This window comes from Tiliqua scincoides, chromosome 1 (assembly GCF_035046505.1).
Source record: "Tiliqua scincoides isolate rTilSci1 chromosome 1, rTilSci1.hap2, whole genome shotgun sequence".
NCBI lineage: Eukaryota > Metazoa > Chordata > Lepidosauria > Squamata > Scincidae > Tiliqua > Tiliqua scincoides.
In genome coordinates, this window is record NC_089821.1 from 296,662,953 (window position 1) to 296,678,057 (window position 15,105).

Sequence of the window (15,105 nt, forward strand, 5' to 3'; positions counted from 1 at the left end):
TCTACCTGTAGGTTGCTTTCCTTGCACGAGTTCTCCATAGAGGAGATCCTTTGGGATCCGGCCATCATCCATTCTCACAACATGACCGAGCCAACGCAGACGTCTCTGTTTCAGCAGTGCATACATGCTAGGGATTCCAGCACGTTCCAGGACTGTGTTGTTTGGAACTTTGTCCTGCCAGGTGATGCTGAGGATGTGTCAGAGGCAGCGCATGTGGAAAGTGTTTAGTTTCCTCTCCTGTTGTGAGCGAAGAGTCCATGACTCGCTACAGTACAGAAGTTCTGCACTGCAGAACAGTTCTAACACACACACAAATGGAGAACTCTCACATGGCCTTTGCATGCTGAGGCCTCTTGAGCTTGCCTCTTAAATGTAAGTTGCTGAATTCTCTCACATGGCCTTTTTTGTGTCGTGTTCCTGCCAAAAATGGGCTATGACACAACATGCCAAAAATGGGCTATGACACAGGGGATTTTTTTAAACGAGAGGAAGTGCTAGGTGTTGTCTGCTGTGAGGAAATACAGTCTTGAGTCCTTTTTCCAGTGGGTGAGGCAAAAAAAAGACCTTTGCAAAAATAGCTCAAGAGGTGACCTTTCTTTGCGTGACTTGAAAAGCCAGGGGTAGTCAAGGACAAAAAGGCTCAGCGCAGAGAGCGGAGTGCTAAAATCAACTACAAGAAATTCCAAAGGTCAAATGTTCAGCTGTCAAAAGCCAAATATCCCTGGTAAGCCTTCAGGAACCAGTGGAACCATCATGATCACTGAGGGCCTGTACCAAAGCAACAAATCCCCCTTTGTGTTTTTAAAATGGCAAAAAAGCCATCACCAAATGGCCAAAGATTTGCAATGGCAGGAATGCTCTGCTGGGAAAACAAGGTGTGCAGTTTCCTGGGAAGATTTCAGGAGCTTTGCAATACGGCCATCTTGTACTTACATCTCTTCCGACATTTTACAAAGACGGATGCCGCTTCCATGCTTGTTCTGCTCAGTCCTTATCATGAGTTTTCAGAAATGCAACCCATCCCCTGCAATCCAAGGTACTCTAAATCAGGGGTTGGCAAGCTTTTTGTTTAAAGGAGCCTGACATTCGGCTGTGATGTCATCTTGTCACCGCCAAACTTCCGGGTTGCCAAGCACCTGGAAGCGGCCTGCACAGTGTTTGGCTTGGGATGCGAATCCTCCTTCACAAGTCGCCACATGCTGGACAGAGAACTGCGGAGCCACCTGCATTGCAGCGGCACAGGGATTCCGCAAGCCCAGAAGGGCTGATGGGAGGTTAGATTTATTTATAAAACTTTTGCAGGGGAGGCACCTGCAGAACATTGTGAAATCTCAGTGGACTGTAGCAGGGCTTTAATCCTTTTTCCCGATTAGGTTTTTGAGCTCAGTTTTGGGTGCCAATGTGTGCAACTTTTAGCTGGGGAAAAAAATCCATGGGCTTTCACTGGAAGTTTATTCCCCACTAAAAACAGCGCATGAGAATAGTGGCACACCTAGTGCCACTGGTACCTGGGATGGACTGTTCCCACTACCCTGCCCTTGGCTGCTCTGAGCCATGGGTTGACCTGGCCTCTGTCTCAAGATGTCCCAGGGGAGGCCTGGTCAACCTGAAATTCAAAGTGACAGGCATGCTGGCACCTGGTCATTTATCCCATCATATGCTTCTGCATGATGGGACACAATTGGGATCAAAACTATGGAGGCGGGGAAAGTATCAAAGCAGTTTTGGTACTTGGGACCAAGTGCTAGCTCTGCAACTACAATTTTGCCTCATTTCATGCACACATGCACATACAAACCCTGGCTCACTGTTTATAAATAAAACTGACTTCCATTGAGCCGTATCACACATATCTAATTTGACCCTAAGAATCCAGACCTCTTAACCTGCTCTGAAACACCCATGCTTATTGGAACCAATCAGTACACACTGATCACCATCCAGACAAAAGCAATGTGAAGTTCCATACTGTTGCTTTCCCTCTGCTCTTAATTTTAAACCAACATCTGTCTGGGCAGGCGAAGACTCGGAGACAGCCTGCTTCACCCATTTACATCGGATTGTTTTCCAGCTCAGACTCATCCTCTCTGTGTTGCTTTTTCACTTGCAGTAGGAAAGGTACAGGCAGCGATGTCACTAGGGGGTGTGGGCCGCACTGGGTGATGCACATGGGGGTGTGTGACACCAATCTTGAAATTTTCGAATAATACCATCATGTTATATATCAATCAATGCATAATTTCATGCAGAATGCAATGAAACAAACCACATTGAAATACCTCTATTCTATCAAAGGTTATAGCCAAAAAACCAGCATGGGCAGGGCAATGGTATAACACCACACCTACTGCCCATGGCTTTGCCCTGCCTACTGCATGGGAGGAGGTCCATCATAGGGGTGACATGCTGGCCTCCTGTACCTGGTGACACAAACCCTAGTGACACCACTGAGTACAGCATTACTCATCACTTCTCCAGGAGCTGAAAAAGCCTCTTTGGAAATGCAATTTTTGAGCTGAAAAACAACTGGAGGGAAAAAAGAGCCAACATGGCAGCAGATAGGCAAAAGGTACAATGACAACAAAGGAACATCACTGAACCAACATGATATATAGAAAATGTAAGTGTATCTTCTCCACACAATGATTAGTAGAGTAGAGAAGGGGTGTCCAAACTTTTTGGCAGGAGGGCCACATCATCTCTCTGACACTGTGTTGGGGGCCGGGAAAAAAAATTAATTTATATTTCAAATTTGAATAAATTTACATAAATGAATCTATCAGAGATGGAACTTTTATGAATGAATGAAGGTCTTGCAACAGCTCAAGACCTATAAAAGGCCTTGCACAAAGCAAGACCGGCCTTTCCTTCGCTACCACTGCTGCATCACAGATGTGAAACAGCAAGCAGTGGAAGGATCCCTTGTCCCACAGTTCACATGAGAGGTCAAACATTTGCCCTCACACTGAGAGTAGTTGTGTCAGGTCAGCGTGGGCTCCAGTCTGCGGAGGGCCAGAGGCTCACTGGAGACTGGGGATTCCCCTCGGGCTGGATTGGGAGTCCCTGAGGGCCGCAAGTGGCCGCCTGGCCAGGTTTTGGGCACCCCTGAAGTAGAGTAACCCAAAAACTCACATTCTGTTTCATATCCAATTAATAACATGGGCACTTTTTGCCCTAGTCTTTGGACAAGTGCCCTTTGGACAAGTGGGTTGCCAGCTAATCTAAACAAAAATGGTATGGCCTGCTCCTGCGTCTTCAACTACTGCTTCATCTGCAGAGACCAATCGGAAAAGCTTTTCATGGCATGGATGTCAGCAGCTGAATCCTGCAGATCACACTGCTGTGAAAATGACACTGGTGACACTCCAGGTCCAGCTCGTTTTAGTGAATCATTTACTACTGTGTATGAACTGAAGCGAAAGAATGGGATGTTCTCCTACTAGTCCCATGACCACCAACGCATGAAGAAAGAACATGCTGCTCTCTATAGCTAGCTTTTATCTTAAGGAGCAGGTGCTTGCTTTTGTACACAATAGTACAATAAAGATAAATAAAATGAATGTGCAAAGTTGTAGGTTACCAGCTGAACTGCTAACCCCCACCCCAAAGGTGTAACAATCCAATCCTGTGCTTGCCTACTGAGAAGAAAGTTCCATTGTGTCCAGTGGGACCTACTCCCAGATAAGTGTGCATAGGATTGGTTGGTTGGCAACCTTCAGTCTCGAAAGACTATGGTATAAGCCTACAGCACCCGGTATTCCCAGGCGGTCTCCCATCCAAGTACTAACCAGGCCTGACCCTGCTTAGCTTCCGAGGTCAGACGAGATCGGGCATGTGCAGGGTAACAGTTGAAATTCCAACTTGTTCCTTGAAGTCAATTGCATAAATATAGGGCTCATTCATAAATAAGGTTGCCAAGCACAGAGTGACTTCAGCAGTTATAAAAGGAACCTATGGTACTACCCATGAGCAGCCCTCTTCCCATCTGCACAATGTAACAAGAGGCTGGTGGGGCAATAGCCACACCAGGAGCTCTGCAAAATGGTTGCAGCAGGAGACCGCTGGCATAAGGCAGATTTTGTGAAAGTGCATTGTGGGAAGGATTCCAGAAACATTTGAATGAACTGGAGTTTTCCCAGACTTGCAATGTAGTATGGTGGCTGTACAGATTCACAAGATGATGACTTCCATATAATTATCGCTGGTGTAGAAACACCCCAGAAGCAACTCTGTTTAAAGACTGTACTCATGCGAAGAATCCATCTTTATTAAGCTAACAAACCACTGAAGCAATGGTACTTTAGTTTGTCAAACACTGTCTGTGTTTGTACATGGGAGGCTTAAAATTGCCTTTGAGTCTGTCTTGCTTTATGAATGGTAACATCTGGTAAGGGTTCATGGGGGAAAACTAAGCACAGGAGAGGCATTTGTCATGCAAATAGCCACACTGACCCACCCATGCTTTACATTCACATTACAAACTTCATGAGGCAATGACCATGTCAAAAACCTTTTGTGCAGACCTGAGGAGGCGGTGCTGGGAGACAAAATCTCTGGGACCCAGGCTTCCAGGGGGTCCTGGGCCATGACAAAAACTAGGCTGTACAAAACAAGTTTATTACAAAATAAATTTGGGTATCAATCCACCTATCTATGGCTGTGTTAATCCACTTTCAGGGCACTTCAATGCATATTCAGGGCACCTCAATGCATTGGGGGGGGGGTCAGTCTGGTCCCTTGCCTTGGGTCCAGTTCCAGCTCTCAGCATCCCTGCTTTTGCATGCAAACACCTACCAGTTAAATACTGGACCCGGCTTGGTAAATACACAATTTTTCAAGCTCCCCATTCCTCAAGCAGCTTCTTCACCTATTCCTACCCTCCTCCATGATACTCCCCCCTTTCCCTTTACTTACCTGGTCTCTGGGGCACTAATTGCAGTGGTGCCAACTCTCAGCGTAACCTACCTCACAATGTTGTTGTGTGGACCAAAGTAAAGAAGGAACCATGTAAAGCCCCCGAGTCCCTTGGAGGAAAGACAATATAAAAATGTGAAAATAAATAAAGTCAGTAAATAAATTTGGGGTAGTTTTTTTCCCCTCTGTCTCCCACCAGTTGTCTCAGTGTTCTGCTTTTCAGCAGCAGGAATAAAGTCTTTCCTAGGAACATTGCAATAGAAAAGAATCAGCAAGGTTTTCTAATTGGAGACGATTTTCAGGGACTCCAGGAGCTCACTCCTGCTTTAGAAGTGGGTGTTTTGAACCATCAGCCATGCTTCGCCAAACCCAAAGTTAGCCAAATTCACCGGCACCCCTGCATTTTTTTAACTGAGTAAGATTTGAAGATGCTTCCTTTAAGTGGTGTTGTGGGGAAGATGCTCTTCAAAAGGGGAAACAATCACTGAACTGACTTTATGAAATTACCTACAACAGGTATTGAGAGTTTAGGGTTGGCCAAGCAGGTAGGGCCCTGGGCCCAATTCAGCTGGCCCTTGATGCCATTCTGAGGTTAGCATCAGGCTCATATAAAACAGGAAACAAATTGTAACTAAGAAAGTCCTCCTGCGGTTTAAGTAAAGGCAGACAAAACGAGAATCTTGTGGGACCTTTATTACAGACCAAGTGCTCATAGACTAGAGCCCAGGCTCTCAAGTGTAGAATAGAATTGGTATTGTACAGGGAAACCTTTAGAGCAGTGTTTCTCAAACTGTGGGTCGGGACCCACTAGGTGGGTCACGAGCCAATTTCAGGCAGGTCTCCATTCATTTCAGTATTTTATTTTTAAGATATTAGACTTTATGCAACCGTGGAATGTGACTGCACTTGGGGAAATGTTGCTGTTCTATACGTTTAACGGGCTACTATTTATATGCTTTTAACAATTATAGTCAATGGGGCTTACTCCTGGGTAAGTGTGAGCAGGATTGCAGCCTGGGATTGTTAAAAATTTCCCTGCTTGATGATGTCACTTCTGGTCATGACATCACTTCTGGTGGGTCCGGACGGATTGGGTCTTCTGCCATGGTGGGTCCCAGTGCTAAAAGTTTGAGAACCACTGCTCTGGAGGATTCTTTTGGATAAATACAGAAGCAAAAGGCAAGGAGATGATGACTGAGCACCCTCTGCTGGCACAATGATCAACTCTCAAGAAAACATCCTCATATGAAATCAAAGTTTCTTAAAATACAAGTGGCAGGGGAAGTTTCAGAAATTCAGTGCATGCGTTTATGGTTCAAAAGCTTGCCACATCTGTGTGGAAACTGTGTGGATTCCTCAGGTCATTGGTTCTAGATTTTGACTCCATGTAAAAGTGGTAGGGAGCCATGTTACAGTCCAATCCTATCACCACTTTCCTGGGAGTAAGACCCATTGACTCTAATGGGACTTACTTCTGAGTAGACATGCATAGGATGCATAGAACAGAAGTGATTTTGAGGAGCTCCAGAAGGATCTCTCCAGACTGGCAGAATGGGCAGCAAAAGGCAGATGCGCTTCAATGTCAGTAAGTGTAAGGTCATGCACGTTGGGGCAAAAAATCAAAACTTCACATATAGGCTAATGGGTTCTGAGCTGTCTGTGACAGATCAGGAGAGAGATCTTGGGGTGGTGGTGGACAGGTCGATGAAAGTGTCGACCCAATGAGCAGCGGCAGTAAAGAAGGCCAATTCTATGCTTGGGATCATTAGAAAAGGTATTGAGAACAAAACAGCTAATATTATAATGCCGTTGTACAAATCTATGGTAAGGCCACACCTGGAGTATTGTGTCCAGTTCTGGTCGCTGCATCTCAAAATAGACTTAGTGGAAATGGAAAAGGTGCAAAAGAGAGCGACTAAGATGATTACGGGGCTGGGGCACCTTCCTTATGAGGAAAGGCTGAGGGGGAATAAAATTATGCACAGGAAAGAAAGAGTGAATAGAGAGATGCTCTTTACCCTCTCACATAACACCAGAACCAGGGGACATCCACTGAAATTGAGTGTTGGGAGAGTTAGAACAGACAAAAGAAGATATTTCTTTACTCAGCGTGTGGTTGGTCTGTGGAACTCCTCGCCACAGGATGTGGTGATGGCTTCTGGCCTGGATGCCTTTAAAAGGGGATTGGACAAGTTTCTGGAGGAAAAATCCATTACTGGTTACAAGCCATGATGTGTATGTACAACCTCCTGATTTTAGAAATGGGCTATGTCAGAATGCCAGATGCAAGGGAGGGCACCAGGATGAGGTCTCTTGTTATCTGGTGTGCTCCCTGGGGCATTTGGTGGGCCGCTGTGAGATACAGGAAGCTGGACTAGATGGGCCTATGGCCTGATCCAGTGGGGCTGTTCTTATGTTCTTAGGATTGGGCTGCCAGTCCACTAGAACCAAATCTAAAAGTCAGAGTGGTGTCATGCCTTTGATAGGAGGACCAGTCAAAATGCAACAAAATCATAGATCAAAACTTGATCTTCTCCAGAAATCTTATTCAGGCTGGATGTTCAGCAACACTGGTGCAGGAGTGGGGAGAGGTAGGTGACAAAACTGACAAGGCAGATTAGACTAGGTCAGTGGCTCCCAAACTGGTGGGTCGTGACCAGTGGCGTAGCTAATGATCATGTAGCCCGGTGCCAAGCTCAAAATGTTGCCCCAGAAGTGATGTCACAACCGGAAGTGACTTCATGCCCAGGCTTTTTAAAAAGTGAATATTGGGAGGAACTGCCTCCTCCGCCTAGCAGCTTACCACCCACTTGCTCTGCTCCCTCCCCCCAGTCAGTGGCATAGCTAAGGCAACTATCTGGTACCCGGGGTCAAAGAAGATTTTGTAGCCCCCCCGCATAATAAAATCAATTTTAATTAAGTAGATAAATAAAAAGTTATTGGTTCCATGCTGCGTCATAATATCATCTCATTGGTACTCAGAACAATCAATCTCATAGGTCAGTTTGGAGTTAAGTAAATCCACTTTTTGTTCCACAAGACAGTTGTGTTTTCATTTTCTGGTTAATTGGCTATAACTTTGGATAGAATGAAGATATTCCAGTGCAGTTTGTTTCATTGCATTCTGCATTAAACTACTTTTCCAATGAACATGATGGTATTATTCATACATATCAAGATTTTCACAGTTTTAGTCACTAGTGGATCGTGCAGACCTGGCCACGGTGATCCATGCCACAGTGACATCAAGGTTAGATTATTGTAAAGCGCTCTATGTGGGCCTTGAAGACGGTTTGGAAACTGCAACTAGTGCAGAATGCGGCGGCCCATGTAGTTACTGGAGGTAGGTGGTTTGACTCTGTCAATCCGCTTCTCCAGCAGCTGCATTGGCTACCCATTCGTTTCCAGGCCCAATTCAAGGTGCTGGTTTTGACCTTTAAAGCCCTATACTGCTCTGGACCAGGGTATCTTAGAGATCGCCTACTCCTGTACAATCCGGCTTGTCCACTTAGGTCATCAGAGAAGGCCTTTTGGCAAGTGCCACCGCCTATAGAGGTATGTGGGGCGGTGGCAAGAAATAGGGCCTTCTCAGTAGTGGCACCAACGCTATGGAATTCCCTTCTCCTTGACTTAAGAATGGCTCCCTTTCTTGAGACTTTTCGGCGAGGCCTGAGGATGCTTCTGTTTAAACAAGCCTTCTGTGTTCTCGGCCTTTTTAACATCTTTTCAACACCTTTTAATATTTTTTAAATACTTGGTTACAGGCCTGATTCTTTTATGATTTGCTGCTCTATGCTCTTTTTACCTGATTACTTTTTATCTGACTACTGTTTTTATGATATGTGTTATATGCTTTTATCTGTTTTTTAAATTATGTTTTAAATCTGTTTTAACCTGTTGTAAGCCGCCTTGAGTCCCTTTGGGGAGAAAGGCGGAGTAAAAATAAAGTTGTTGCTGTTGTTGTTGTTGTTAGTGTCAAGTTCAGCTTGTTGCCCCCCTAAAGCTTGATGCCCAGTGTAACTGCTACCCCCTGCACCCCTTTAGCTACGCCACTGGTCGTGACCCACCAGGGGAACTGGAAAAGGGCTGTTTCCCTTCCAGGAAAGGGCTGTTTCCCTTCCAGGGGTCACTATGGGTCTTTAGAGTGTCTGGGAAGCTGTGACCTCCTCCTGCAACCCTCCCAGCAGCTCCAAAATGCTTTAAAAAAAAAAAAAAACACTTCCAGTTTCACCCTTCCTTCCCTGGCAGAAGCATGTCCCAATCATGTTGCTGCTCCCTCCCCTCCCCTGCAAATACTTACAGGGTTCCCAAAGTCTGAGTGGGACTTTAAGAACCACTGGACCATGTGCATCAAGGTTAAACAACCTGCTACGTGAGGGGGAGAGCACTGCTGCCCAATCACCATTATAGCCACGAAGGCTTGAGCAGCTGGTATTGTGACACTTTTTTTAGGTAGGTCCGGATGTTAAATAGTTTTGGGAACCATTTAGAATGACACTCTTATCAGAATCCACCAGGGTTTACCAGACCTTTTAAAAAAGAAGACCTAGGAAGAAATTATTTATTTATAAGTAATGATGTAATTTATTTATAAGTAATAATGACCAGAAAAAGAGTCTCAGACTTTATCTCTCCATATTTACTCATGCTTGTAGACTGCAGGAGTTCAGCAGTTCAGCTCTTTGCAGGGTAATTAGCAGCTACAGTGTCTGATTTTTCAATAGCTTGAGGGCTTGAGGCAATTAGTTGTCTGATCTTTTCATCACTCTTTGGTGATCCACCAGTGGGCCTTGACCCACAGTTTGGGAACCATTGCACTAGAGCAGTGATTTTCAACCTTTTTTGTCTCATGGCACACTGAGAAGGCACTAAAATTGTCAAGGCACACCAACAGTTTTTTGACAGTTGACAAGGCACATCACACTGACAGCAGGGGCTTGCATCCCCCTGTAGCCCTACTGTCAAATGATCCTCCCCCAAACCCCAGTGGCACACCTGCAGACCATCTGCGGCACACCAGTGTGCCACGGCACAGTGGTTGAAAATGTGGTTGAAACCTTCCCTGAATATTGGGAAAGTTTAGGTTGCATTTTTGTGATTTACCTGAAGCAAGGAGACTGGTGGTCTCCAAATGCAGCTTGACACCCACCAGTGCCTCCCAGTACCCCAGTGCCCTTGGGGTAGTGCCCTGGGGGCATCTGGGGGGGAGCACTGGGGGTCAATATGCCTGGGCCTGCAGCAGCCTGACATTCCCCCAGTGCCTCCCAATGCATTTGGGCTCAGGGCGGCTCAAAGACGGGAAAACAGAGTCTTCTAGCAGGTGGAAGGGGGCTGCGAACGCAGGGGGGGCCATGGCAGCAGGTTACCCCCCCCAAGCGTTGAGCCCGGGCAGTTGCTCCCTGCCCGCGACCCCCACCCCTTAGCGACACCAGTGATCTAATACTTGATCCAGTCCAATAGCAATCTCCAGTCACCTAAGCTGTCAAGTGGCAGCTCGTTCCACAGGTGAACTCTGTGCTGCGCAAGGACTTGTGTGTGTGGAAAAGCCCCTCCCCACTGCTGGAAGCGGGTTCATAGTCTCTGTGTGTTTGCCACGGGTCAACCAAGGGCTGGCAGAGTGGAGGGGGGCGTGCGTGTGCCTAAGTGGGGCAGGCAGGCAAAAGACAGGTGGCGGAACCCGGGGTCCTCGCTCCGCCAGCACTTCCGACCTGGGGTGCGAGCGGACATCTCCTCTGCGCTGCCCAGGCGGCTCAGCGGGAGCGAGGGACTGTCAGCTGCCAGCGGGAGGCGAACGCCTGACTCAGGAGCCTGGACCTCACCCGCTCCACGGCCCTGCGCGGTGAGCCACCGCCCGTCCTCCCTCCAGCCTCTTCCCAGCTCCCCTTTACCTGCCGCCGAGGGCGGGGCCTGCGCCCTCCAATGGGCTCTGCGCATGCAAATGAAGCACCCACCTGGCGCTGCTGTCCCTGCATCCCTCTGAGCTGGGCATCCCCCTGGACCACTGACTGGGCAGCCGCCCTGGGATGCTGCGAGAGGCCAGTGAGCCGCCACGGAGGGAGCAAAGGGGTGGGGGTGGGGGTGGAGAATCGGACCTGTTTGGACGACTGGGAGAGCGCCCCTGCTTGATCCGGAGCAAGGAGAACCCGGTTGGGGCTTAGAAAGAAGGACAGGGGGGAATCTTAACCCTTTGTTGCCCTGAGAAGGGAAGGGATGTACCCCAAAGGGTGGGGAGGGGGTCCTGCATGTTCTGGAATGGATGCCTTACAGCCCAAGCCTAGGCATGTCTACTCAGAAGTAAGGTCCATTATGGTCAATAGGGCTTACTCCCAGGTAAATGCACATAGCATTGTAGCCTTCCTCAGTTGGCGTGAAGGGGAACCCCGTCACTCCAACAACCGTGGAACCTAAGTTGCCCCCCCCTCCACAACCCTGGAAAAAACACCAGGAGCTCAAGTGGTGCAACTGAGCCAGAATCCCCAAGAGTCTAGTCCAGGGGTGTCAAACATAAGGCCCCGGGGGCCGGATGCAGCCAGCAGAAGCTTTTTATCTGACCCTCAGGTGCTGAGCAGTGCTGAGATGTTACTGCTGAAAGAGTAGCCCACATGAAAATTGGGCTCTCCCATATCTTGAAATATGTCGAGGTTTGAGTATTTTCTCTTTTTTCATTAGTAGCTAATGAGTTCCTAAGTGAGAAAAAAGTGCTTATTTTTGGTTATGACCTGTTTAATGACATCACTTCTTGCCTAATGACATCACTTCCGACCCTCAGCAGGCATCATGAATGCTATTCGGCCCTTTGTATGAAATGTGTTTGACACCCCTGGTCTAGTCCATACACATTTATAGAATAATAACAGCCCGATCCTCCGCTGCTGTAGTGCTTGTGCTGGGACCACAGCAATGGCACTGGGTGTTGCAAATGTGGTGGGGGGGAGGTGTTCTGGGAAGAATGGGGGTAGGAAAGGCTCTGGATGCAAATCCTATCCCTCCCTCCCAGGCTCGGAAGCCTGAGCTCGGGGCTTTTTGAGTCTGTGCAACTCAGGAAAGCCCCATTGAGCAGGCTGGGGTTTTACTTGGGTAAGATGATGAATGCCTCCTTGTTCTGAGAAGACCTCCAGCCTGTACAAATCCAGCACAGAATGCAGCAGTAGCCATTTGGTAGTACTGCTCCTGTGCTGTATTGAATTGGGCTCTAAATGTGTTTAAGTTTTTAGGGTTCCTCAAGACTCTGTTAGTTTAACCAAGAACTCAATCCTAGGCACATCTACTCAGAAGTAAGATCCATTAGAGTCAATGGGGCTTGCTCCCAGGTGCGGCTAGGATTATAGCCCAAAATTTTAATCATTCAGCTGTTAATCTCTCTGTTAAACTTTTAATCTCTGTTAAATCAACAATAAATTTCTCCTCTTTAATTTTTAAATATTAAATATATTTATATTATTAGATGCATATTATATATAAAATTATCCAAGTATAATATTTACTTTAGTAAAGGGCAACCCAATCCTAACTTGCATTGGAACAGGCAAGCTGATAGGCCTAGACAGTATCCAGTGCAAGTTTTGGGCTGTTTTAGGCTCGGCCTGAGGAAAGGGGAAGCTTTTCCCCTTACCCTGGGGAGAGCTGCAGCAGCCCCAATGGATCTACTTGGATCTACGCCACTGAAATTGGTGACACGAATCTAAACAACCCGGGACTTCCCCAGGTCGCACAGGAACAGGCCTAGCATTCAGCAAATGTGCCAGAGCCCCAGAACACTCCTGCTTGCCGCCCACTCCCGGGAACACCTGCTGCCTCCCCCCCACTCCAAAACGTCTCCCTCCTGCCTCCTCCTCACCCTTCCCAGATCCTTGCACTGGCCAGCACAAACTCACCTGTCCCCAGGGCCCACATCAGCACAGGGAAACTGGCACATGTCCGTGCCCAGCCTATCTCCCCTGAGAGCGGCGCAAAAGTGCTTTACAACACTTTTGCAACACCTTTTGGCCGGTGCAAGTCTTGTGCCAGCCGACCAGGCATTTTGGATTGTGCCCTTAGTTTTGTTAAGTACCCTAGGTGCTGGATAGTTGTTGCACGCTTAATCAATGGTTAACGTGTGTGGTGTAGCACTGAGTGGTTCTGGCATCAGTATCATCTGACATGAGATTTTAGCAGATTCACTTTGTTTGTGATGCAAACGTCTAACCAGCTCGCATTCCCTAAAATAGGCAAGCTTAAGAACATGTAACTGAAACAGTCACACATGCTTCTCCTGGCTCTGTCCCCTTTCTCTTTTCTGTGGGGTCTCCCTTGTGTCAATATCTAGATTAAGTCATTTTGACATGGATCTATCCATCTACCCTAAGTAAAGTCTCATGTACACCAATGGTGCTATATAATTAAATACATTCTTTGATTTTAATAATCAAACACATTTCTCTGCCACTGTTCTGTCAAAGAGCTCACATGTAGGAACAATTTGATTTTTTCCTCACAAAATACCAGTAGGGCTGGCAACTTTTGGCCTGGATGCTCCAGATATCAGCATCATTCTCCAAGTGACCGCTGAGCACAAACCTGGAAATTTTAACAGGGCCTCCTGACATTCTGAACATGACACAATGTTTAAGAAACAAAAAACCAAAAAGGTATCCAGGAATATCCAGTCTCTTGGAAACTCTATAGCTATCTAGGTTACTTGAAAGGCTTTCATGCTCCATGTTACCCTTCTGAGTTAATTGCGTAGAACTTGGGATCCGTAAAACTTTTATCTTCCTATGTATTGTATTGCCCACCCCTCTGACTGTTCTCCCCTTTTCTTTCAAGAAGAGATGCTTATGGTTGGAAGCACACCACTTCATCACATGTTCCAATGAACATTTAATTTTACCCTTAGGGTCTTTTACAGGAGATAACCAGAGGGTAGCCGTAAGTAACAGATACTTGAAATAACAGGAGCGTCCTTTTACGTACCAAACTGAAATTTGAAATCCTTACCCAGGAGGAAAATGCTTTTGATCAAGTGGCACAGATCGAGGAATAAGTAAGACAGGGCAAAGGCTGTTCTTTATTTTTCCAATTTGACTGGTCTTTTTGTTGCTGCCAGAGATTGTCGTGAACTATTCATAGGTCTTGAGACTTACTTTATATAAGGAAGTAGGGCTGCACTGATAAACATCCATCTCAAAGACTCTGAAGCAAATGGCATTTGAAAGCCCACTCCCTGGCTGTCAGCATGGATTGCTGCATTAAGTGGTACATGAGGCTGGAGGGAATGCTGAATAGGCTGCAATAGTTAATGCAGGGGGACATGATCCACCACCATTGCCTCCTGTCATCCCCGCAGTGTAGCAGGAGGCTTATGCCAGAGAGGGCCCACTCAAGGCTTCCATGTTGACAAGAGCTTCTCTAAAGTAGAGGGTATTTTAACAACTTGATGTTGTATTAATATAAAACATTACTGTGGTACTCGGTATCCAGAATTTTTGCAGAACAGGTTGACTGTTAGAAGTTGTGTTTCTTTAAAGCAGGGGTTGGCAACATTTTCAGGCAACTGAAAATGAGCTGTTGAGCAATAATGTCATTGCTGAATGTCAGAGTTGCCAAGCTTGGGGATGCGGCTGTGTGGAGCTCTGCTTCGGAAGTGACGCCTCCCACCCAACTTGCCCCATGATGGACAGGGCATGGCAGAGCTGGCTCCCCAGGCTCACAGAGTCCCTGAGCCACAGCAATTTCATGAGCCTGGGCACATGGCAAATTGGGCAGGAGACTTCACTTCTCAATTGGAGGTTGGGGGGGGGGCGCACAGATGACATTGAGTGGTAGGCCAGAGGTTGCCAATCCCTGCTTTAAAAGTCTGAATGACTGGTGGACCTGAAGGAGTTTTATCCTCCTCTGCAGCATTTGGCTCAGGTAATGAGTAGAGCTACAGCCTATAGCTATGAGGGCAGATTGGAAGTGGTGCAAGGTGGGTGTATGGCCTTTGCTTCCTCACTGCGTCCTGATGGCACATGAACCAACTTCATTATGTTCAGGGTGATCGTATTTTTATCTCCCCTATCAGTTTATTTATTTAAAAGATTTATATACTACCCCTACGCTCGTGGTATACAATTGAAAATACAATATACTGAAACACATGAATAAAAATACAATGTAAGAATGATATGGGATTAAACAATACAGATAAAAATATAAAAACAGCAATAGCAT

At 46.7% G+C, this 15,105-nt stretch overlaps 1 pseudogene; it reads right to left on the minus strand.

Moving 5' to 3' along the window:
• Positions 1–3,739: 3,739 nt before the first annotated feature.
• On the minus strand, positions 3,740–3,856 carry LOC136638223 (5S ribosomal RNA; annotated as a pseudogene).
• Positions 3,857–15,105: the final 11,249 nt, after the last annotated feature.